This window comes from Lynx rufus, unplaced genomic scaffold, assembly GCF_022079265.1.
Source record: "Lynx rufus isolate CCGP_SWC_20201006 ecotype Redwood Valley unplaced genomic scaffold, mLynRuf1.p SCAF_6, whole genome shotgun sequence".
Lineage (NCBI taxonomy): Eukaryota > Metazoa > Chordata > Mammalia > Carnivora > Felidae > Lynx > Lynx rufus.
In genome coordinates this window covers 121,290,133-121,312,792 of record NW_025814878.1, presented here as the reverse complement: position 1 = coordinate 121,312,792, position 22,660 = coordinate 121,290,133, and the positions used below count along the sequence as shown (strand labels likewise).

At 46.2% G+C, this 22,660-nt stretch overlaps 1 protein-coding gene and 1 non-coding gene across 4 annotated transcripts in view; one reads left to right on the top strand and one right to left on the bottom strand.

Annotated features, from left to right (window-relative positions):
- The window catches only part of SLC22A23 (solute carrier family 22 member 23), a 182,385-nt gene that overhangs the window by 66,316 nt on the left and 93,409 nt on the right, over nt 1-22,660 (top strand). The gene's annotated exons all lie outside the window — the stretch shown is intronic.
- On the bottom strand, nt 7,041-7,146 carry LOC124529484 (U6 spliceosomal RNA). Its single transcript, XR_006966377.1, has one exon. It is a non-coding gene; the product is annotated as a U6 spliceosomal RNA (small nuclear RNA).

Sequence of the window (22,660 nt, the reverse complement as noted above, 5' to 3'; positions counted from 1 at the left end):
TTAGAGAAGGAACATCTGCTTTGCAAAGATCCACCATGGAGTGTCTTTACCATTGTTAGCTGGTGCGCTAATATTTATTTATTCCAGTGCACTAATCTTTAATTCAATGTACAAAAAATTCACTTACACAAAATTTTATATTTCTGCTTATAACAGTCTCTAATCAATAAGCATCTGCTGTATTAATGAAGTACCTGGTAATCTTGGCCTGACACCTTCTTGGTTTTGTTCATAGGTTTAAGTAGTAGGAGTATACATCATTGCTCCGCACATAACAGGAACTGTCATTGTTCTCAGCCCGGCAGAAAGCAGAGGGGACTTTCGGATAGCAGAGTAAACATGTTGCCACGGCAAGAACCGTCTTTATAAAAGACAACTCTGATCACATCTCTGTACTCCCTGGCTTCAATCTTTCAAAGGCTCAAGTTGCTTTTGGAATACAGTACACATTTTTCACTGCGGCTTGCAAGGCTTACTAGCGTGGCCCCAGGGGATCCTTGCCAGTCTGAGTTCCCTACGCTGCATGTTCCTTGCTGGTTTCAATTCCTTGAAAACGGTGTAATCTGTTGCATCTCTGGACTCTTGTACAGACTATTCTTGGCTAGAACAGTCTTTCCTGACTTTTTCTCAGGGTGAAATTTGCTTTTTAAGTCCTCAAGTGACATGTGCCATTTTCTCTAGGGATTCTCTCCAGAGATCCGCGTCTGAGTTAGCCGTGCCTCCTCTCTGCTGGCCCCTCCCCTCCCAAAGCATTCTCTGCTGTCTTTCTTTTTTTTTTTTTTTTCATGTTTATTTATTTTTGAGAGAAAGAGAGACAGAGCTCAAGCAGGGAGGGACAGAGAGAGGGGGAGACACAGAATCCAAAGCAGGCTCCAGGCTCTGAGCTGTCAGCACAGAGCCTAACACAGGGCTTGAACTCACGAGCCATGGGATCATGACCTGAGCCACAGTTGGAGGCCCAACTGACTGAGCCACCCAGGCGCCCCTCTGCTGTCTTTCTTACTGAATCCTAGTGCCCATCACAGTGACTCTACTTGTAAAATTCAGTTCAATTAAATATCAAGTACACATCGAAGGACCAATAAAATACATCAAGTATAAAAGATTCTGACCCTATGCACATTTGTGCATATACCACCCAGTTCTAGAGAAGGAATATGGTCGTGACTTTTGAAATGCCCTGTGTGCCCCTCCCAAGCCCTCCCTGTGTCCCTGCTGACCTCCCAGTAACCATGAGCCTGGCTTTGGTGTTCCTCCTGACCCTGCTTTTCTGTATAATTTTGCCTCATTTTTTAGGATCCTTAAACAATATATCATTTCATTTTGCATGGCTTGAGGCTTTTAGTAAGTCGAATCATAGAGCGTGTGTTTTTCTGTGTGTGGTTTCTTTTTTTCACTCCTCATTATCCCTTAGATGCATCTACATTGACCTTCATAGCTGTAATTCATTTCACTGCCATGTGAATATACCACCATTATCTGGCCTGTACTTGTCTTTTTACATATTTCTATGCCTTTTCTTTCCCTTATGCCCCATCTTTATCCCAAGAGACAATTTTAAATTCCCCAAGGGCAAAGATTGAGTTTATCTTGCCCACTGTTATGTCCTAGTGTCCTGCATGTAAGAAAAGATCTGTTAAGGGGCGCCTGGGTGGCGCAGTCGGTTAAGCGTCTGACTTCAGCCAGGTCACGATCTCGCGGTCCGTGAGTTCGAGCCCCGCGTCAGGCTCTGGGCTGATGGCTCGGAGCCTGGAGCCTGTTTCCGATTCTGTGTCTCCCTCTCTCTCTGCCCCTCCCCCGTTCATGCTCTGTCTCTCTCTGTCACAAAAATAAATAAACGTTGAAAAAAAAAAAATTAAGAAAAGATCTGTTAAATGAGCCCCAGTAAATTTTGGTCTGAGAGTTTTCCAGTGAATGGTAATCAGTACAACCGCATTCTTGGTTGACAGAGGCTTTTCCTCCCTGCACCTTCCCGGGCTCTAGCACTCTGGACCAGGGCTCAGGTAACTTTTCATGTATCTAGCCAGATGGTAAGTATTTTATGCTTTGAGCCATATGGCTTCTCATGTGACTACTCAACTCAGCTACTGTAGAGTGAAAGCAGCCATAGATGATACATAAACAAATGGGTGGTCCAATAAAACTTTATTTACAAGAATAGGCATTGGGCCGTATTTGGCCCACAGCCTATATAGCGTGCCAACCTCTGCTATAAAGTACTTTCCTGGTTCCATGTGTCTGGTTCTGGCCAGTGAGTAGAAGTGACACGTTTCTTCTGGTCTGGAGCATTTAATTACTATTGACCAGTACAGCTACTGGGTCAAGAAAGGAAGCCTTGATCATCTTGTGCCTCCCAGGGGGACCCTCCCAGTCTAGCACAGACAAAGACAAATACAGTGGGCTTATGGCACCTTATCAGGCCTTAAGCAATATGATACAGCTATAGTCAAAGTGGAAAAGTAGCAGTTTTCAGACTAGGACCAACATGCATGTTCAAGGTTGTCATGAATGTATATAACATAAAGACTATGTTACAAAGGCATGGATCAAAATACTACTATAATATTTGAGTTGCAGGCCGGGTAAGAGTTTGGATATCCATCTTACCATCTTTTATCCCTACGCTTTCTTTCCTGGTTCCTTTCTAACATCTGAGGCTTGAGCCTGGCTGGCTCTGCATACAGACAACTGAGAGCTGGTGTCTTAACTGTGTCAAGCACACCAAATATAGCCTGATGGAGGAAATGCTGACTTCTGTTTGTTGAGTTGAGCAGAACAGCTTCTTTGGAGAGTTCTAAGTATAAGTGGAGGGATGTGATGTCCTGGGTCATTTTCCTTACATTAAAGTGGACCCCCTTGTTTTCATGATATGGGCAAACCCATATCATGGGTAGAACGCCGCAGTGCAAGAATGCAGGCTCGGACAAACAGATCTGAAACCTGGCCCAGTGTTGGTCTTCTCATCATTTAAGTGAGAATACTTATACCTGCTTCACAGGATTATTGTGAGAAATACAACTTGCTCACTGCGGTAGCAAATTAGTTTCAAAGCAATATGGCTGAAAGGAGGTCCAGATGATGAGGATAAGCAAAAGAATAGGAATGACAAAAGCCAGAACATACCATGCACTGCCAGGCACTGTTCTAGCTTGTTAGTCCTCCTTTTACCCTCACAGTGACAAGGAGGGTACTGTTACTGGCCCCCTTCATAGATGGTGAATAAAGCACCAGAGAAGGTAGGTCACTTGGCTAGTAAATGGTGGAAACAGGATTGTTACACATGTGTCTGGCTGGAGAGTCCCCACCCTTCACCAGGGCACGGCTTATCATGGTATTGGTACTGAGGCTTTAAGTCTGGCTATAGCAATAGCCAGTTGTGATTGGGGAATGCTCCTGAAATCCCTCACCACTGAGGTGACTTGGTCAGCCCATGCGGCTCTCCTGTAGTTGATTATACCCACCTATGGCAAATTGAAAAGAGCCAAAGCTACACTGTGATACAGGTGCTGTGGTCATTGGCCAGGCAGGCATTGCTAAGCCAGGAGTCCTGTCTCCCACCTCCTCAAGATGTTGTGCCTCAGTGCTCTATAAACATAACATGGCAAGGGACTTCAGTTAGTCCCAGGGATGGTTCTAGGGCTCTGATGAAGGAGACAGAAAGTGATCTAGAGATGTCAGCCATTTCTCTAAGGACACAAAGCAGCCAGGAAATCACGTCAGTGTCTTCACATATGATATGTATTTGGAACATTTTAAAAGAATTAACTGCACATAACAAAGTATAGATGTCACTGGTGCCTTTTGCCAGTATTTCCCTTGAGATTGGGCAGGTCTATGTGTCTAGTTCTGGCCAATGAGCTGTGAGCAGAATTGACATGTCCCTTCTGGTCTGGAGCATTTAATTACCCATGAGACACCCTCTAGGCCTTTAGCATTTCAACCAACAACCTTCAAGATGGAGTCTGATCTTTGAACCTGCATCCCAAGTGACAGTGATGAGCAGAGCCGGACCCCCCCCCCCGCCCCACCCGCTGCCAACCCTCAATGGGAATGTAGTGTGGGCAAGAAATAAATTTATGGTATTTTAAGCCTCTAAAATTGTTAAGAGTTGTTTATTACTGTAGCATGACATAGTTCATGACTAATATATAAACATACTGCAGTTTTCTTGCAAACAGCTTTTTTATACAATTTTTTATTACTATTACTTGATAAGAGTTAAGCATGAAAGAAATGTTAGTGTTGACCTTGGGTGTATAGAGTTTTTTAGAGAGTAAATAAGTTCCAAAAATAGAGTCCAGTTCCATATGACCTTGTAACATATTGATAAATATACCAAAATGTCTGGCTTCCTGATACTGTCAAGAAATGTTTATTTCCTTGGCAGGCCATTGTTAGGGGACTCAGATGTTTATAAATACTGTTAACTGATACATGCAAGTTACTCCCTTGATATTCTTCCTATCAATTCCTTATTGTGGTTTGAAATCACTCTTTATAGGAAGACCTTCTACTAACATCTTACCCAACTATGTCAGACGTTACAGGATAGGTCAGTGTAGGTGTGGTGTTCAACAACATCATTCCTATTGGCCTGAACTGATTTCTGTTCATTTGCAACTTCCACCTAAATATTTTAGAAACCTGCTTAAATTGTCAAGTTTGGACAAACCATTCACCCCACTGGCCCTGTAGAGTTAGTGTATTGTCCCTATACAAGCACTATTCCAGCCCAGAACCTGTTTTCCATTCATCATGTCTTGAACAGCTACCATTTAGGATTTCTATGTCTTTCACCTTCTCTCCCCCTTATCCCTCATCATGTTCTTCATATTTTTCTCTTTCTCTCACTCACACACTGGCATTCTCTCTCTCCCTCTCCCTTGTCCCCCTACACCCAAAGATTTAAATTGGTCCTGTTGTAAGATCCCTGACACTGGGGAAAATGTCTGCACGTTACTCATCACCCCCACTGAACACAGCTGTAGGAACCCTTTGAAATGCTTCTGCTGGGAACTTAGGGAGACTGGAGTAGTGCTCAGTAATCTGAGCCCACCCAGCTGCATGACTTCAGTTTGAACTGCCTAAGTTTCTGCCTCAAGCACGTACTCCAGAGGCTTAGGTTTTCAACTTGTGTTCAAGGTGATAGGGAGCAGGGGTAGAATGTGTGGGGGAAATTTAATATTGAGGGAAAGGAAAGATGGCAGCGTTCCAATCCCCACAAGGTATGTTTGCCTTTCTCTTTCACATAAGCTAAAGTTTCCAAAACCAAGTAGAAATGCTGTCCATCCTCCCCTCTCCCTGCCTGTGCTCTGTAAGTGTGATGCCTTGAGTTTGCCACACGGTGCCCTTTAGTTCACTGACAGCGTCCCATAGCCTGGGATGAAAATTTCATCCTTGAAAAGGAGAAGCACAAGGAGAACCCTGAACTTTCTCAGGGAGCCTTTGATGATCTTTAAGGTTTATCGATTATCATTAAAAAGTGGGCCTTTCTGGGGCACCTGGGTGGCTCAGTCGGTTGAACATCCGACATCAGCTCAGGTTATGATCTTGCGGTTCCTGGGTTCGAGCCCTGTGTTGGGCTCTGTGCTGACAGCTCAGAGCCTGGAGCCTGCTTTGGATTCTGTGTCTCCCTGTCTCTCTGCCCCTCCCCCACTTGTGCTCACATTCTCCCTCCTTCTCAAAAATAAAAAAGTAAATATATGCTTAAAAAAAAAGTGGGACTGTCCCTCAGAGAGCTTCTAGTTTAGTAGGTTATAAGACATTTGCCAAGAAGAAAGCACCTGTTGGGGAGAAGTCTCTAAAGCCCCTTTGCTCTGCTCTCTTGTCTATATTCAGCATTAGAGTAGAGCTTGTCTCAGAGGTAGGCCAGGTAGAGGAGAGAATCTCCAGGGAGCTTGTTAAGGACTCAGGCTTACATCACGGAGAAAACAATGCAGACCGGGACAAGCTGGCAGGGAGGCCCAGACCAGGCTGTCCTATAAAGACAGGCCTTGCTGGAGCTGTAACGTTGGGCCCAGACTGCAGTCCAGCTCCTCCCTCCTGGGAAAATCTGATGCTATGGGAGGTTAAGAGATGTACCTACGTCCAGACAGTGTCTGAACCAGAGTCAGAACGGAAACCTATGAATAACCGTCAGATGCCCCTCAGATACTGGAAGGAGAGCGGAGTTGTCAGGGAATGTACAGAAAGTAAAAGGAATGATGGCTTCACATGGAAAATGGAGGTCCATTGCCTGAGTAGTAATGATGGCAATGGCCACTTTGTAAAAAGTTTTGTTTCAGTGCCCTTCAAGTCTTGCTGACACATGGGCTTTTAATTCCTGGGAGAACCACCCAGATTCCCCTTGTGCTCACCTGATGACCATATTGACCTGTTGACCACAATGGCCATGGTGACCTCTGACCTTCCAGTGCACCCATCTGACTAATGCAGGCCCACCTGAAGGGGCTGTCCAGAGTGTCAGCAGTGCTAAATATTATAGAGAGTCGAGAACATGCAGGAATTAGTTACAAATGTGTTAAGTGTGTACCATTGTTGATACTTTCCTGATAAACAGATGGCATAGCGATGTCACCCGTCTCTGATATGTGCATCCTGGTTGGTAATAGAACCACTCATAGGAGCTGCCTAACAGCATTGTCCTCAGCCAGCAGACTGTGTATGTCCTTTTGACCTTGGAGTGGTCACCAAGCCATGGGGGAGACTTGATATGTTCTCGGAATGTGCATTCTATGGAAGAGATAAGACCCTAGATGTGAGGCATCACCACCCCCTTCCCATGGGGCAACTGCCCTGGCCAGGAGTGTGGAGGCCCCCCTGGAGGAGGTGCCATCTGAACTTCAGGAGGGGTCTTTGATCCCCTTCCCGGGGCTCTCATTCCTGTGGACCCACCACCCCCCCCTTTACTCTGCTCCTAACCCCTTCTCCATGCCTTCATTTGTACTTGAAATGCCTTCCCCCTCCATCCACCATTTGCAGTTCCAAATTCTACCAATGTCTCATTGAGCCAAGTCAAAAGGCCCCTTTTTTTTTCTCTTTTAAAATCGGGATGCTTCATGAATTTGTCTGTCATCTTGTGCAAGGGCCATGCTAGTCTTCCCTGTATCATTCCAGTGTTCGTACATGTGCTGCCCAAGTGGGCACAAAATGCCCTTTTTCTACAGAGATCCTCCACCCCCCACACCCTAAGCCAGGGTGTAGCCCCCTCAGTCTCTGAGCCCCTGCCCCACTTGACTATACTTTTTGTATAATCAGTGTTCCTCTCCAGCCAGCTTACAGGGTAAATGTGTGTCCCACTGGGCTTTGTCCAGCTGACCCCACACAGTGTTTGTACAGTGAACTACACCCAAATATACTGACCTGTATTTAACGGATCATAAAGTATTTGTAATAGCAGTGCATGAATTAAGGATTGATGCAGGGGGCGTTAAAAGTCATTGGAAATTCAGGAGTAGAGAAGAAGGACATGAGCACTGAGAGCTGAGAAAGCCTTCCTGTGGGAACAAGGGCTGGAAGCAGAGGTGTTTCGTGGCAGGGAGAAGAAGGCACATTCTAGAATAAAAGAAGGCACGAGGTGACAGTGTCAGATGCCAGCTGCAGAGTATGAGCACAGGGGCAGTGGAAGGGGGCAGGGTTGGTTGATAGGGGCTCACACCCAGCCCGGAAAGGCCGGCTTGCGAGGAGAGCTAGGGGAGCATTCGCTTTGCACCATGATTTGGTGTTGGCCTTGTTTGGCCAAGGCTCACATGAATTGCTCAAATCAGACCATGAAATGAAGAGGGAGGAGGAAGAGGCTGGGTGTCCATCCTTTGGTCTGGCTTCCCACTAGTGGGTGCCACCCTGAAATGACTGCACAATAAATGTTTGTCTTCTGAAGCCAGCATTAGTGTTTATTGCTGTGTTCTTACTGGCACAGTTGTTTAATGAAATCTGCAGGATCTTTATTACCCCAAATGCAATGTGTTTTTCCAGAGAAATATCTATGGCTATAAAGCATTCAAAGATGAGATATAGAAAAGGCTTCCTAGTGCCTGCTAGAAATGGAATGGAAATACACACAGCACCAAATGAATTTGTTGCTAGTATTAAAATTCCTAGTTTGCCAAGTACTTGAAAGGCAAATTCAAGTAAACAGAAGAGACATGTGCTTTCCTCTAAGGGGAATGTTTTAATCAGAATAGAGACAGTTGATAGACATTTATATCCAGATCTCTTCTTTCTGCCCCATTAAACTAGAAATTGGTGTTTGCCAGTAGTGACCTAGTATATGTGTACAAGGCAAGATAATTAACTGGAAGGGGGCCATTTTGCAGAACTGCTTAGCCTGTCGTATTTAACACCAGCCTTGTATATTTGGTACAGATATACAACATTAGAGGCTTTACCTCCCCTCCCTGGAAAGAGAGATTGTACACAGAGCAGTAAGTCCGGTAGGACTGAACCATTTCTCCCCAGAGCTCCTCTCTTTGCCCCACTCACAGCCACGGCACTGGCCCACTGGCCCTCGATACTCCCCAGTGATCAAGTTCACTATAATGCATGGCCACTGTAGTAGGAGCGAATGGTTTAGCTGGATGTGTAACTGTGCAGGATATGTGGAAAAGCAATTAGCTTCCTGAGGGTCAGGAGCTGATATTCTATTTCAAAACACAGAGTGTGCTCAGATATAATCATGAGAATTAATCTGACTCAACTGTAGTTGTATAAGCAATATTGTGACAGGGGGTGGTTTGTTTTGAAGCTGGGCGTACTGGAAACTTTAAATGATGAATAGCGGTGGATAAAGCAACTATCCACTCATTCATTTCTTGTTGGGCTTTTAATTTTTTTCTGCTTTTTTTTTCTTGTAGCTTATTGTCATTTAAAGGCTCACTTCTTATAGCTCTTAAGATTGTTCCTGTAAACACATTGTTTGTGTGTGAAATAGACAACGTCTGTATTTTCTTTCTGGACTTCCTTACTCCTGTCCTGTTAGTATCACCATGACTCACTCAGTTGCCTGCCTTTAACACTCCTGCTACTGTCATTAGATACCAGATCCATCCAGTCTCTCTTTAGAAATGGTTCTTTAAGAACACAGCTCCCATCCTAATTCCATCCTGAATTTGTTGGAATCCTGAAGGGTGAGAGCGGGGAAGAATGACTGAGATGGTCAGGGACCACGCGTCAGCTGGTTGCATTGTCCTGGACCCTGATTGCCTTCACAGCAGACCTGGCACTGGCCCCACAGTGGGTCCGGGGCTCTGGCCACACCTCGTGCTGGATGGCATCACTTCGTCCAGCAGCCTCTAACCTCCTCACCCTGCTGCGGGGCTCTGGCCCGTCAAGCCATCCATCTCTCTGCCCCCAGATAAATCTTACCAAATCATCCCTTGGAACACCATCACTCTCTTCCTCACGGGCTGCCCTTCGGTTTGAAACTCTGTTCATTTAAGGGTTGCCATGGTTTGGTTTCACCCAGTTTTACCCAGGCACACCTGTATTCCAGCCAGTCTTCTCTTGGTGCTCTCACCATATATGCTGGTCATTGCAGGGTCCACCTCTTTGCTCATACTGTTACTGCCACATGGATTGCCTGTTTCCCCTTCTGACTATTCAGAACTTACCTTTGAGATCCCCCTCAGTGTTCCCTGAGACCTATCATTACAGTTTCAGACCACGCTGACTTCCTCCTCCTGAATGGTGGTTCTCTTCCATCCAACTGTGCCTAAATGCTTATCATCTGCAAAGTGCGGTGCCATACAGGAGACCCAGAGGTGTGCTGCATGTGAGCCTGGCCACACAGCTCAGAGGCTAGCACAGGCATTAAAACATGCATATAAATGATGTTAATGCTGGGTGGAACGTAATAAGGACTGTGGTTGTTAAAGATGTAGGTAAAATTGAGCCTGTTTACACTAGTTCAGATTCACCTCTGTCCAGAGAGGGAGATGATGCAGCATCGTAGTTAAGGACTCAGATTCTGAAGCCAGAGGAGCTGTTGGCAATAACGAGGCAGGTGTGTATTATGTGACCTGGGGCAGTACGTCTCCTTTATGAGCTCAGCTTCCTCCTCTGGAAGAATGGAGATAATAACTGTGCCCACCTCCCGGGGCCGCTGGGAGAATCAAATGAGTTAACACTGGAAGTGCGCAGGAGAGTGTCAAACACGCGGTAAGCACCAGGTGAGTGTTAGCCATTATCATCTCCACCTGCCATCACCTTGGTCCTCATGGTCCTCCCCATCATCATCTCTTACACGTGACTGCAAGTTTCAAGGAGCGAAATGACAAGGTTAATATCTCCCTGAGCATGTGATGGGTGCTTGGTCAACATTTGAATAGAACAGTAGGTCATCTGATACCTGGTGTCCCGTGTACTCTGCTTCAGGACCAGCAGAGTAAGTGGGCTCTCTCTCTGCACACCCCCCACAACTTCCTATGCCTGGCACAGCACAGAAGGACAGTGTTCTGAAGTGAATTGGTTGAGGGTGGTTGTGTCAAGAGTCCCCAGGAGCACCCCCAGGATCAACGGGGGAGTCACTAGGTCTCACAGGACTCAGCATCTCAGCATCTAGTTTGGCTTATAGCAAAAGGATACAGAGAAAAATTAGCAAAGGGAAAAAACACATGGGACAAAGTGCAGAGGAAAGCAGCCTTCGAGAGTCCCCTCCGGGTGGGGTCATACGGGATGTGCTTCGCTGCTCCAGCAGTGAATTGTGACAACATGTGACAATTGTGACAACATAAATGTTGTCTACCGGGGAAGCTCCTTAGAGACCCAGCACCCAAGGTTTTTCTCAGAGGCTGTTCACACAGGCACCTTCTGCTGAGCATGTACCAAACTCCAGACTCTCAGAAGGAATGCAGGTGCTCAACATGAACCACATTGTCTGTACAAACAGTATGGGCACAGTGTGAGATACTCATCAGCTAAGGAATGGTAGGATTCCTGAAGTCCAAGTTCCCAGATGCCCGCCGAGGGCCAGCCATGCAAGGAGGCCCTTCTGAGGATGGCATTCTCGGGTCTGCTGTGTTGACGCCTCTGAGCACAACAACTCAGACCGAAGCTACATGTTGAGCAAGCTTTTGACTAATTGGAATTTTACAGGAAAAAGAGAAATCTCATCCCACTGAGCATATTTTAAGCACTTTATTAATATTTGGTGATGAATTAATAATGGGGAGAAAGAGATTTGAGTCTAAACTTTTGAGAGGAGAAACAATTCTAAATTTGAAAGTGAATTTTGGCCCAGATTCTTCTGTAATTTCTGCGTTCACAGGCTTGCACCTAACACCTGCACTGTGTTCCTGCTCTCAGTGGCTGACATGGCGACTAAGCCAGGAGGCCAGAATGTGTCCTGAGCCCCCTGTGCAGAGACCCAGGGGAGCATGATTCCACAGGCACCAGAGCTGCAGGCTGGTCTCTGGCCTTGGACTCCACCCCCAAACATTCCTTCCCCACAAGAAAATACATCTCAAGGATAGGAAACCTCTCCCTGGCCTTCTCTGCCCTGCTCTGCCCATGATCTGGACAGGATGCCCAGTATAGCTGTTACAAGGAATCTGCAAGCTTAGATGTTAGTGCGCCTTGCCATTGTTACTCTGTATTTTAGAATTCCTATTTTCCAGGGGTGCCTGGGTGGCTCAGTCAGTTAAGCATCTGACTCTTGATTTCAGCTCAGGTTATGATCTCACGGTTTGTGAGTTTGAGTCCCTCATCAGGCTCCATGCTGATAAGTGCAGAGCCTGCTTGGGATTCTCTCTCTCCCTCTCTCTGACTTTCCCACCCTCTCCCTCCCCCCCACCGTTTCTCAAAATAAATAAATAAACTTAAAAAAAAAAGCTTAAAAAAAAACTTAAGAATTCCTGTTTCCTGTTACCTCTTGCTGCACTAGCACCCTACTTTGAAATACCAGAGGGACGTGATTGGCGTGAGGTGTGTCCTCTCACTGAAGAAAAAGTTCACTTGTGCCAAGACTCCTCGAAGTGGATCGTGTTCCCGAAGTTCCAGCTGTTTCGGCTTCCAAGTGTTCATGCCCTTAAGGCACAGCTTCAACTCTAGACCAGGTTAACCTGCCTGTTTTACAAAGCACTGACACTTCTAGGTTTTTGAGCACAGACCGAAACGGTCCCTCAGTTTCCTCATCTGTAAACTAGGGATGATAATAGGGATGATAGGTAATACCTATCCTACAGGATTGTTTTTGGCTTAACAGAGATACTGTTTTTATTGGTTCTAAAATGCGTCCTCCCCTCCCCCCACACACACACATTTCAGCATTTGTGAAATCAGAACGCATCTTACAATCAATGCTGTGTCAGAGGTTAACTGGCAGCTTTTTCTTTTTAGTGGTACATTCAGTAATGGTACACCCTAAAATCAATAGCACCATAGATTAGATGAAATACTGTAGAAGTTTATAGCACTTAACACAATGCCTCATAGGGAACAAATGTGCAGGATAGTTAGTTGTCATTGCCATTATCAAGTTCATTGTCATCATCAAACAGAGTACTCCTCCAGGAAGGAGAACAGCTCTTTTTCCTGTTTAGGTATAGGAGCTTTAGAACTCACAAGACAAAGATTCCTATCCCCACTTGACAGATGAGCCAAGTGAGGTTCAGGAAGTCCTGGTGGCTTAGCTTCTCCCACGGAGCTGGCAAAGTGCACACCTGGAGTCTGCAAGCTACAGTCCACGACCCAACCTGGGCAGCCTTTCTAAAATTTTTTATTTTTAATGTTTATTTTTGAGAGAGAGAGAGACAGAGAGAGAGTACGAGTGGGGGTGGAACAGAGAGAGAGGGAGACAGAGAATCTGAAGCAGGCTCCAGGCTCTGAGCTGTCAGCACAGAGCCTGATGCGGGACTCGAACCCACAAACCGTGAGGTCATGACCTGAGCTAAAGTCGGATGCTTAACCAACTGAGCCACCCAGGTGCCCCTGGCCAGCTGCTTTTTTAATGTAGTCTGTGAGCAATGAGTGGTGTTTAGATTTTTTTTTTAAATTGTAAACATCAGAAGAAGATTCATGTTTTTTGACACATAGAGATTATAAGAAATTCAAGTTTCAGTGTATATTCAATAAAGTTTTATTGGAACCCAGCCCTGTTCATACATTTACATCTAGTCTGTGATGGCCTTTGCACGACAGTGGCAGAGGTGAGTGCAACAGAAACCACATGGCCCCATGACACCTAAAATATTTGCCATTTGGTTTTTTAAGGGGTAAATTTTGCCAACTCCTCTTTGCACTCTGATGGGTGTCCTTTTGAGGAAAGAGAGTTTCTTGTTCATCATTTTATCTTCCAGCCTCGGTAAGCACTCAGTAAGTGCTTGCTGAATTGAATTTCTGTAATCAGTCCTAAGTCTAGGAAGTAAATCTTAAGTCATGCTGGTTACCATGGCACCAGATAAACATCAAAATAAAATGCCCATAAGCTCAAGGAGAGGAAAACCAGTTACAGAAACTCTCTAAGACACTTTTTCACATGTTCACATTTGTTTTGCAGTATCTCTTAGAGAATAAATAAAATAAAATGATTCCCTAAGGACAAGGCCACATTCTAGGAGCAGCTGAATGGGTAAATAAGTGTCAGGTAGGAGATGTTTTCAGAAAACCGAGCACTTACAGTTCCCTGCTCATCAGCCTTCAGAAGGTGTGCCATACAGCTGCCACAGGGCCAAGTGCAGATGGCAGGGGGTTCAGCTGTCAGAAGACCCTTCAGCAGGTGTGTGAAGAAATGAATCCATGATGTCCTGGCTTTGAAGGCCCTGTTAGTTTCAAGAGATCAATCAAATTATTGAAACTAAACCAGGATCAATGTTTCCTCCTCATTAAATGTTTACAACGTAGGCAAGCATAGACACACGCAAGGTCATTGTAGGGCTTGCTCAACTTGGAGTTTGAGCCAGCTGTGGGGCACATGGGTCCACAGTCAGGCGATGGGTGCTGAGGTGAATGAGGAGCTCCGCTCTGTCTGACTGCAGGAAGTAAGTGGCACAGGAACACCCTGGGGGCTTCCTGTGCTGGCAGCTAGAGCAGACTTAGACCAGCATAGCTGGCCAGTGCCCCAGCCAGCTCTGCAGTTATAGCCCTCTCTCCCCGCCCACCTGGAGACTGCTTGCTCTGGAGCTCAGGGGTCCCTCAGGAGAGAGCTCCATTCATTACACCCCGGTGGAGAAAGCCTCATGCAAAGTCAGAACCAAGAGCTGGGGCCACCTGCCCTTGGAAGTTTGCATGGACACTGCCCCCCGCCCCCAGCCCCCTGGGAAGGCCTGAAGTTCCTCAAGGACCAATTCAAGATTCTTCAAAACTAGTTTTAAGCATTTAAATTATTTTACCAAGTAATTTCCCTTTTTAAGTCATTCCCCCCACCAAAAAACAATTTTAAAAATACTTCTTTGCATTCCTACATGTGGCTAACCACCTTCAGTTTTATGTAGAAAATCAGTGGAAAAATAAGTTTAGGAGAAAAAAAGCTCCAACCAAGGGATTTTTTTAAATAGAAGTGTATGTTACGTAAAGTGAAGTTCAGGACACTGTAATCCATTCTCTAATGGTCATCCTCATAAAATTGGATCTATTTTCATATAATTTGCCTCATTCTCTTAAAAGTGTGATGCACAACAAATATTAGTTGTGGTTATAATGTAGTGAGTTTTTTTTTTCTCTTGAATATGGAAATGTACCTCTATGGGGGCACCTGGGTGGCTCAGTCGGTTAAGCATCTGACTCTTGATCTCGGGTCTTGATCTCAGAATTGTGAGTTCAAACCCCATGTTGGGCTCCATGCTGGGCATAAAGGAAAGGAAAGGAAAGGAAAGGAAAGGAAAGGAAAGGAAAGGGAAGAAGGAAGGAAGAAAAGAGGGAGGGAGGGAGGAAGGAAGGAAGGAAGGAAGGAAGGAAGGAAGAAAGAAAAAGGGAGGGAGGAAGGAAGGAGAGAAAGAAAGAAAGAAAAGGGAAGGAAGGAAAAGGAAGAAAGAGAAAGGGAGGGAGGGAGGGAGAGAGAGAAAGAAAGAAAGAAAGAAAGAAAGAAAGAAAGAAAGAAAGAAAGAAAGAAAGAAAGAAAAGGAAGGAAGAAAAAGTATCTATATGGAAGGGAAACCACTTCTAATATTGAAGAAGTATTGATTGTTTCAACATAGACATGTTTTAAGACTGACGCATCTCAGCAGTCTTTGGGTTAACATGCTTGTGTGGATGAGGCTAGGGCCTCTAAAAAAAGTGCTTCTAGTTGAGAATCTAAACCTATGTTTACACCATTATTTCTTTTTTTTTTAATGTGTATTCATTTATTTTGAGAGAGAGAGCACATGCATGCATACCAGCAGGGGAGGGGCAGAGAGGGAGAGGAAGAATCCCAAACAGGCTCCGTGCTGTCAGTGCAGAGCCCAGTGCGGGGCTTGAACTCAGAACTGTGAGATCATGACCTGAGCCAAAATCAAGAGTTGGATGCTGAACAGACTAAGCCACCCATGCTCCCCTACACCATTATTTCTAATAAGCAAGTTACACATCAACTTTTGAAAAGCATTTGTGAGGTGGAAATTGCCTCGAACATAGGGTTAGAGGAAAATTATAGAGAGTTGTGACTATAGTCCTTGCTTGTCATAATTTTTTTTTGTCCTTGTGTTTTTAATTAGGGGCCCCAAAGGGTGGGACACAGGATTCACCTGCTTTCATTAGTTCCCTTCTGCCTGGAGTGTCCCTATCTGTCTTGTGAAGAGATGCTTGAAGGGGTCTGGAGGAATTATCAGCTGTGCTAAATTATTCATGGGAATATTAAGAAGGAAAAAATGTATTTTCCTTAAAAAAAAAAGTAAACCTTACACGTTAAGTGACAGTCAGAATGAGGTTAAAAATAGAGCCATCTCTGGGAAAGACCACAGAATTTTAATTAGCTCATCACTCTGAGCAGTTCTGACGTGTCAGCAGGTTGGTCCCAGAGGGGATGCCAGGACCTCTGTGCTGCATTCACATTTTTTTCAGTACGTTGAGGTAAAAATAGGAACTGGTGTGCAGCCTCGACAGGCTGCCCATAGAGCCCACCTTATGAGCAGCATACATCTTGGCAACTGGAATTGGTTGGTAGCAAGCCCTGTGTGGAACTCCCTTTTCCGTTTTTCATTTCTGCTGGTTCTTGCTCTCCTTCCCTGATTCCTATTCTTGTGCCCCTGCCCCTTCACAGCTGATGAGCCCCCATTCTGTGGGGATCCTTTTTGCAGAGCATCAGAGGGTTTGTTTTAATTTCCCTGAAATCTTACAGATTGAATTGCCCATCCTTGACTTTTTTCAGCTTTTAATCGCTCTGACCCACTTTATGTTGAAATTTGGCCAATTTGACAGAAACGAAAGCTCCTTTTAAAGCAATACTTTTGAGTCTTCTGAATCTTTTTTGGGTCAGAGACCCCTTCAAGAATTTGATGAAAACAATGGGTCCTTCCCCTGGAAAAAATGCATTTCTCTGTCTCTCTCTCTCTGTCTCTCTCTCTCTCTCTGTGTCTCTCTCTCTCTCTCTGTCTCTCTCTCTCTCTCACACACACACACACGTGCCCACACAGTTTTACATAAAACTACAGAATATTCATGGTTATCCCTAAAACATATCTGTGGATCCTAGGTTGAGAACTACAGGCTCTGGCTGAGCACCAGGGCCAGGGGACCTGGACGGAGCCTGACTTGTGACCTAAACACTAGGATCTTGTGGAAGATGCATTCTGGGAAGAACCAGAGTGAGAAGCATAAAACAAAGATGGAGGTGCTGTCAATTACTTTGTCATATTGAACCAAGGATTCAAATTTGGGTTGAAAACCCCGGTACCAGAAAATACCTTTGGCCAAAAGGGTGGGGATTTCAGTGGTTGCGACTTCCCACCCCAGAAGGCCTCCCAGCTTCTCTCCACCCTCAGTGGCCTTGACCTCGCTGGAACCCAGTGATGGGCTTTCCACGTGACAGGCGCTTGGGATGCCTGTAAAGCTGCAGAGAGCCTGAGTTTCTGGATGAGGCTGAGACAGCATAGTAGGACTTAGCATTCAAGAACATGTGACTTAGCCCACTGAGAAGGGTGTGGGGACCAGTGCCTGGGTTTTGCCCTGTGGTAAGCAGAAGGAACGCTGGTTACTCATTTGAGTCCCAATTGAGGACATGGGGTATAAGTGGGGATGGGGCACATCTAATCCCTTTTTTGCCTCATGTAACTAATCTTTAAGTGCTAATGAGATCCTTCGGCAGAGCAGCCACTAGAAAACCTCACCTAGGATGTAGTCTGCGTCCTTCTACTGCTACCACAAGCTGTGTGAGTTCGGGCAACCTGACTCACCTCCTTGAGCCTCAGTTTCCTCATCTGTGAGATGAGAATACCAATATCTTCCTCTCGGGGTGGTTATAAAGCCATGTAGTGAATGTCTGGCCCCTCCTCTCTGCTCTTCATGACCCAGATGTGGCTCGGTCCTGGCTGGGGTGGCCACGGGCCTGCACTGCTTGTGGGGGAGAGGGCATTGGCAGCGAGATACATAGGGCTATCTGCAGGTGCTGCTGAGGCCTGGGCCTGGGGCTGCGAGAGGATGGCCCTGCAGGTGCCATCAAGCCTGGCTCACTGATGCCTGAGGTGATGGCATATAGAAATAGACTTTTTCAAAGATGACCAAAGGACAAGGCTTTGAATATCCCAACTAATTGCACTTGCCTGGATCCCTCATCCTGCCTTGAAAATTTGATTTCTGGACTACTTATGTGCTTTGAATTCCTGAAGCTTGTGAGACAGAAGCAGCAGTGACCTCCAAGAAGCCCAAGAAAGCAGGAAGCTCCTCAAAAAAGAGCATTTCCCATGATCTACATGTGCGCTTTCTCTAAAGGTTTGCTAGCAGCAATGTCTGGCACGAAAAAACAAAGATGTTTGATCAGAAGTTCACGGGGCACATGGATTGACCGATGGCTTTGTTTGTGTGTAGGTAGGATCCTGTTCATCTGCTCACTGCCCCAGACTTGAGATCGTCCCCTGCCCTTTCCTTCTAGAGGAAATACCTAGGGCGATTGCTGTAACACTGACAGATTTCAATGAAGTTTTATTTTTAAGTAGAGGACGGCGTGGGGACACAGGTCGCTTGCTTAAGCTAAATTTTGCCTACCATTGCTCCAGGGCCCACAGTGGCTCCTGGCAGGGGAGAAGTGGGGTGAGCTCTGTGGTTTAGTATTCCTCTAAGACTGATATTTGGGGTGGGTGTTTTGCTTATGAAAAAGGTCTGTGTGAGTTCTGTGGACTTCAGCTCAACACCTGTCTTACAGTAACAACAGAAAAGGAGATTTTTAATGGAATTATTCTGGAAAATCCATAATGGATAGTTTCCATGGTTATAGTTTTAAACTATGTTCTTTAATGTTTAATCCTTTGCCAGAAATACTGTGAAATGGAAAACGTGTGCTCTCCAAGGGCAGGTGTATCCTGCCAGCTTTGCTCACTGCCACATCTGCAGAGCCCGAACAGGGACAGGCATACAATGGGGACTCAGCATATACTTAGTGCCTGATTGGGCTGTTCTGGAAGCCAGTGTTAAAGGAAGTCCTATCCTTTCTCCAGGCTCTGTGCCAAGCTAGGTTGATTGTGGTCTCCTTCCATGTTCTCCAGACCCAGAATACTGGTTGGAGGACTGGTCCATCTCTAGTCACAGCTTAGTGACAAGCAGACCCCTGTGTCTCATCCTCTTGTTCCTTTCTTTTCCCCGTGGCTCCCAGGGACCAAGAACAGCTTCTGATCCTCCGTCTGATCCCTTCTCCACTCCACAGCCAGAGTGATCTGTCTAAACCCCAAACCCATCACATCACTGTGTAGCATCAGATCCTTTCAGGGACCTGTGTCCCAGGCATCCTGAGCAGAAGGCCCAGCAGTGGATATGGGGCATGTCTCCTCCTTCCCTGGGTGGCTTCCTTAGCCTGGAGTAACTGTTCCCTCTCCTGCAGCTCCTTCACATATGCGCTTCATGAACTGACGCTGAAATGAAGCAGTGGGGGGACCTCCTGAAACCCTCCCTCACTTCTGTGCCAACTTTAGATGACCTTCCTGTAAGACCTCATCCCATGGTGTGAGCAAGGCACTTGGGACAGGTGTGACCTCATCCTGTAGGAAGAGCAAGGTACCCGGGCGGGTCATCACACAGAGTGAATAGGGCACGTGGGACAGATGTGACTTCATCCACAGTGCTTTACTTGTCCTGACTATTGGTTTTTGGTTTTTGTTTGAATAAGGGAATGAGCATGAAAGAACTTTAACCTAGGAGCCTAAAAATGTGGATTATGGCCCTAAAGTGAGAAATTTACTAGCTCTGTAACCGAGGCCAATTCACTTCAGAGAGCTGAGAGTTGAGTTATACCTATTCCATTTTATCCCCATCACACAGGATCAAACATGCTCGCATGCATGGAAAGGGTTTTGTAAACTAGAAAACTCCGTGCAGGTGTTCATTGGCACTGTCAGGGCATTTGGTGTTCATCTTCAAGGGAGGGAATATTGCATATTTGTGTGCAGATTGGATAATGAGCTTTTTTCTTCTGTATATGCCTTACCTTTGTCCAATCCCAAAGGGACTGATAAGAGTGCCCCAGCAGAGCTGGACGGCAGAGGCAAGGTTTGGTAAGGGGCATGGACGTAGGTCCACGCTGAGGTCCTGTGCTTTCTGGGCCAGTGGGTCAGGCCAGGTAAAGTCAGCATCCATCTGGGCCTCTAGACCAGACTCGAATCTCATGGCCTGAAGTTTAATGATACCCTTTGGCTGTGCCTGGTAGGTGGCTAATGACTCGTGGGGCCAGGCAGTCCCTGGCTCTGTCCCATGTCTCTGTGTCCTCTTGGAGACATAAAGCTAGTACCGGTGAGTGTGCCAGGATGGGAGGGGTGGGGGCAGTGGGGTAATCACTGAAGTGGAGCCTGAGTAGGGGTTGAGTCGGGCCCCTCTCAGCACTGCCCCTGGAAGAATCTGCTTCTTTCTCCCCACAGCATGGCAGTGGCTGGAGCAAGAAAGAGCCAGCCTACAGTGCTAGGGTTTCCTTTTTTTGGAAAGGAAAACCATTGTCCTTGTAGAGTAGGAAGCAGATAGAGTAGGAGGCAGGACCCTCAGTTCCTAGTCTTAATCTGGGTGCGGCAGCAGGGCCCCCCACTAGTCCTGGAGCTCGCCTCAGGCATCATCCTATCTCATCAAGGTGACCCCTGGATGGCCAGGCAGTGAAAGGGGAACTGAGCCCCTGAGCCATGTTCTTACTTCCTCCTCCTCGCTTTATCCCTCCCAGCCTCCCCTCAGCCTGTGCCCCCTGGGCCATCAGTGTTCTCTGAGGAGGAAGCCTGCCGTGGCCGCAGCATCCCAGTTGGGCCGTGTCTTACGTCCTGTTTTGGCTGGTGGCCTGACCCCTGGGACAGAGCACCACAGGCCCCTGCTGGCTGTCAGCCCTGATGTTACATGGCTGTCTGAGCTCTCTGAACCTCTCCCCTGCTTCTGTGCACAGTGAGGACAGGTGAGGCAGGGCTGCAGAGAGAAAAAAACTGGTGAAGGGAGAGACAACTGCTTGTGTTTTCTTGTTTGTTTTGAAACAATACAAACCTGAGTCACGTGGAAAAAATGCCACTGCTCAAGCATGTCACACCTTTTTTTTTTTTTTTTTTTACAAAGAAAAGTCGTCCTTAAGGAAAGAACAAAAACAAAAAACTGAGGTCAAATAGTTAGATTTCAAATACTGAAAATTGCAGTTCTAATTATCCCCTCTTAAAAGAACCGTAGAAGTGAAGATTCTCCTAATCTGGCCCAACCACCACTATTAGTGTTCATGTCAATGTGAACCAAAATAAGTATTCATTGAACAGCTGCTTCCAAACTGAAAAAGAAGCAGCATTCTGGCCTCAGTTTGTAACCACTGAATCTGGACCTCCTCTCTACATCTTCTACCACACCCTGCACCCTATTTCCTGCAATTGTCTGCTAAAAATGGTGCCTTCCACTGCTGCCTCTGAAGCAGGTTAGCAAACTATGGCCCGCCACCTGTTTTTGTAAATAAAGTTTTATTGGAACACAGCCAAACAAAACAAAACAAAAAACCCACGTTATGTCCTCAGCTGAGTGGAGGGCCCGTTTCTGACCTAGTCAGAAGTTACGGATGGTGGGCTGCAGGACAGGGTACCTCAGGGTACCTCAGGGTAGCAGGGAAGGGCCCTTGTTAGACTTTCTCAGAGCAGGGGATGTCACCTGCTTTAGGCACAGGGATCAGGCCGCCTAGGCTGGCCGTAGACTGCCGGAAGCTGTGGTGGGCACAGATCCCATCAAGTGCTGCCAGCTTGGTAGGAAGTGAGGTGAGCAGAATGCTAATAACAGCAGAACAGGAAACTGTTCCCGGCTGAGTGCTGAGCCATCAAGTGCGAATGTGGATCAAAACTCAGTTCCTCAGCCTTGGAGCATCCGTCACTGAAAGGCTGTTAATTGGCTGAGCCTGTTTAATATTTCATTCACACCCATGGAAACAAAGAGGCTGGCCCGTGGCAGAGGCTGACACAGAACTTTCCCCTTTCCCCGCCACCCTGTCCCCCTTGCCCTCAAAAATCTTGATTTGATGGTCCTCTAACATCTCCACTTAATTCAGGTTGTGTCTCCTGGCTAAGAGGGGCCCACAGGCTTCTGGGACCTGCAGCTGTGAACTGCTGTTTTCTACTGTGCGGTCTGAGTGGTGGAGAGACAAACCACGTTCATAGATGACACATTGGGGATCTCCTCCTGCCCCAGAATTCTGGTCCTGCACTATCTTCTTCAGGAAGATTGGTCTGGGGCTTTGTGAGTGTCATTAATCCTAATCCTACAACGCTTGGCTCCATGAGAGATCCCAGGAGGACCCCAGCAGGCCCTTGCCTATTGAACAACTAATTGGGTCAAGAACGGGTTTCAATGCCTGATTAAAATGTACACTAATTTTTTTTTGTTGTTTTGTTTTTAATGTTCATTTTCTTTCTGAAAGAGTGCGAGTTGGGGAGGGGTAGAGAGAGAGGGGGACAGAGGATCCAAAACAGGATCTGTGCTAACAGCAGACAGCCTGATGCAGGGCTCAAACTCAGGAACCATGAGATCATGACCTCAGCTGACGTCAGACGCTTAACCAACTCAGCCACCCAGACGCCCCTATACTAACATTTTTTGAGTATACTTTAAGATGATACCATGTGTGTGTACATGCACGCATGCCCAGTAGAGGTTTGCAGAGCCTTTAACTTACTGATATGCATATGAATCTCTGAGGAAGGTGAGCCACATGTTTTCTGTGTTTCTTTATGGTCTCTGCGTGGCAGCATGAGGCAGAGCAATGTTGGGATTTGGGGTGTTTTCTGGATCTCACTGTAGTTCACCCAGGGTAGGGACTGTGTCTGTACTATTAACATGGGAATGACTCATGTGTCATACTTCACTAATGTTTATTGCACAAATGCCTCTTATAGTCCATGGAGATGGCCTTGTGTTTCTTATCACCCCAATGATATGTTTCAACAGAAAGAATATTAAGAAACAAAGCTATTGAGGGTTTTTCTTGGATCACATAGGGCTTGCTCTTGTCAAGACTGTGCTTTGTTAGAGAGGGTGTTCCCAGCACTTTCAAAAGAGAGTGAGGTATTGGTGATGCAGAGAGATCTCTCCAGGGCATCAGCCCAGTCCCTCG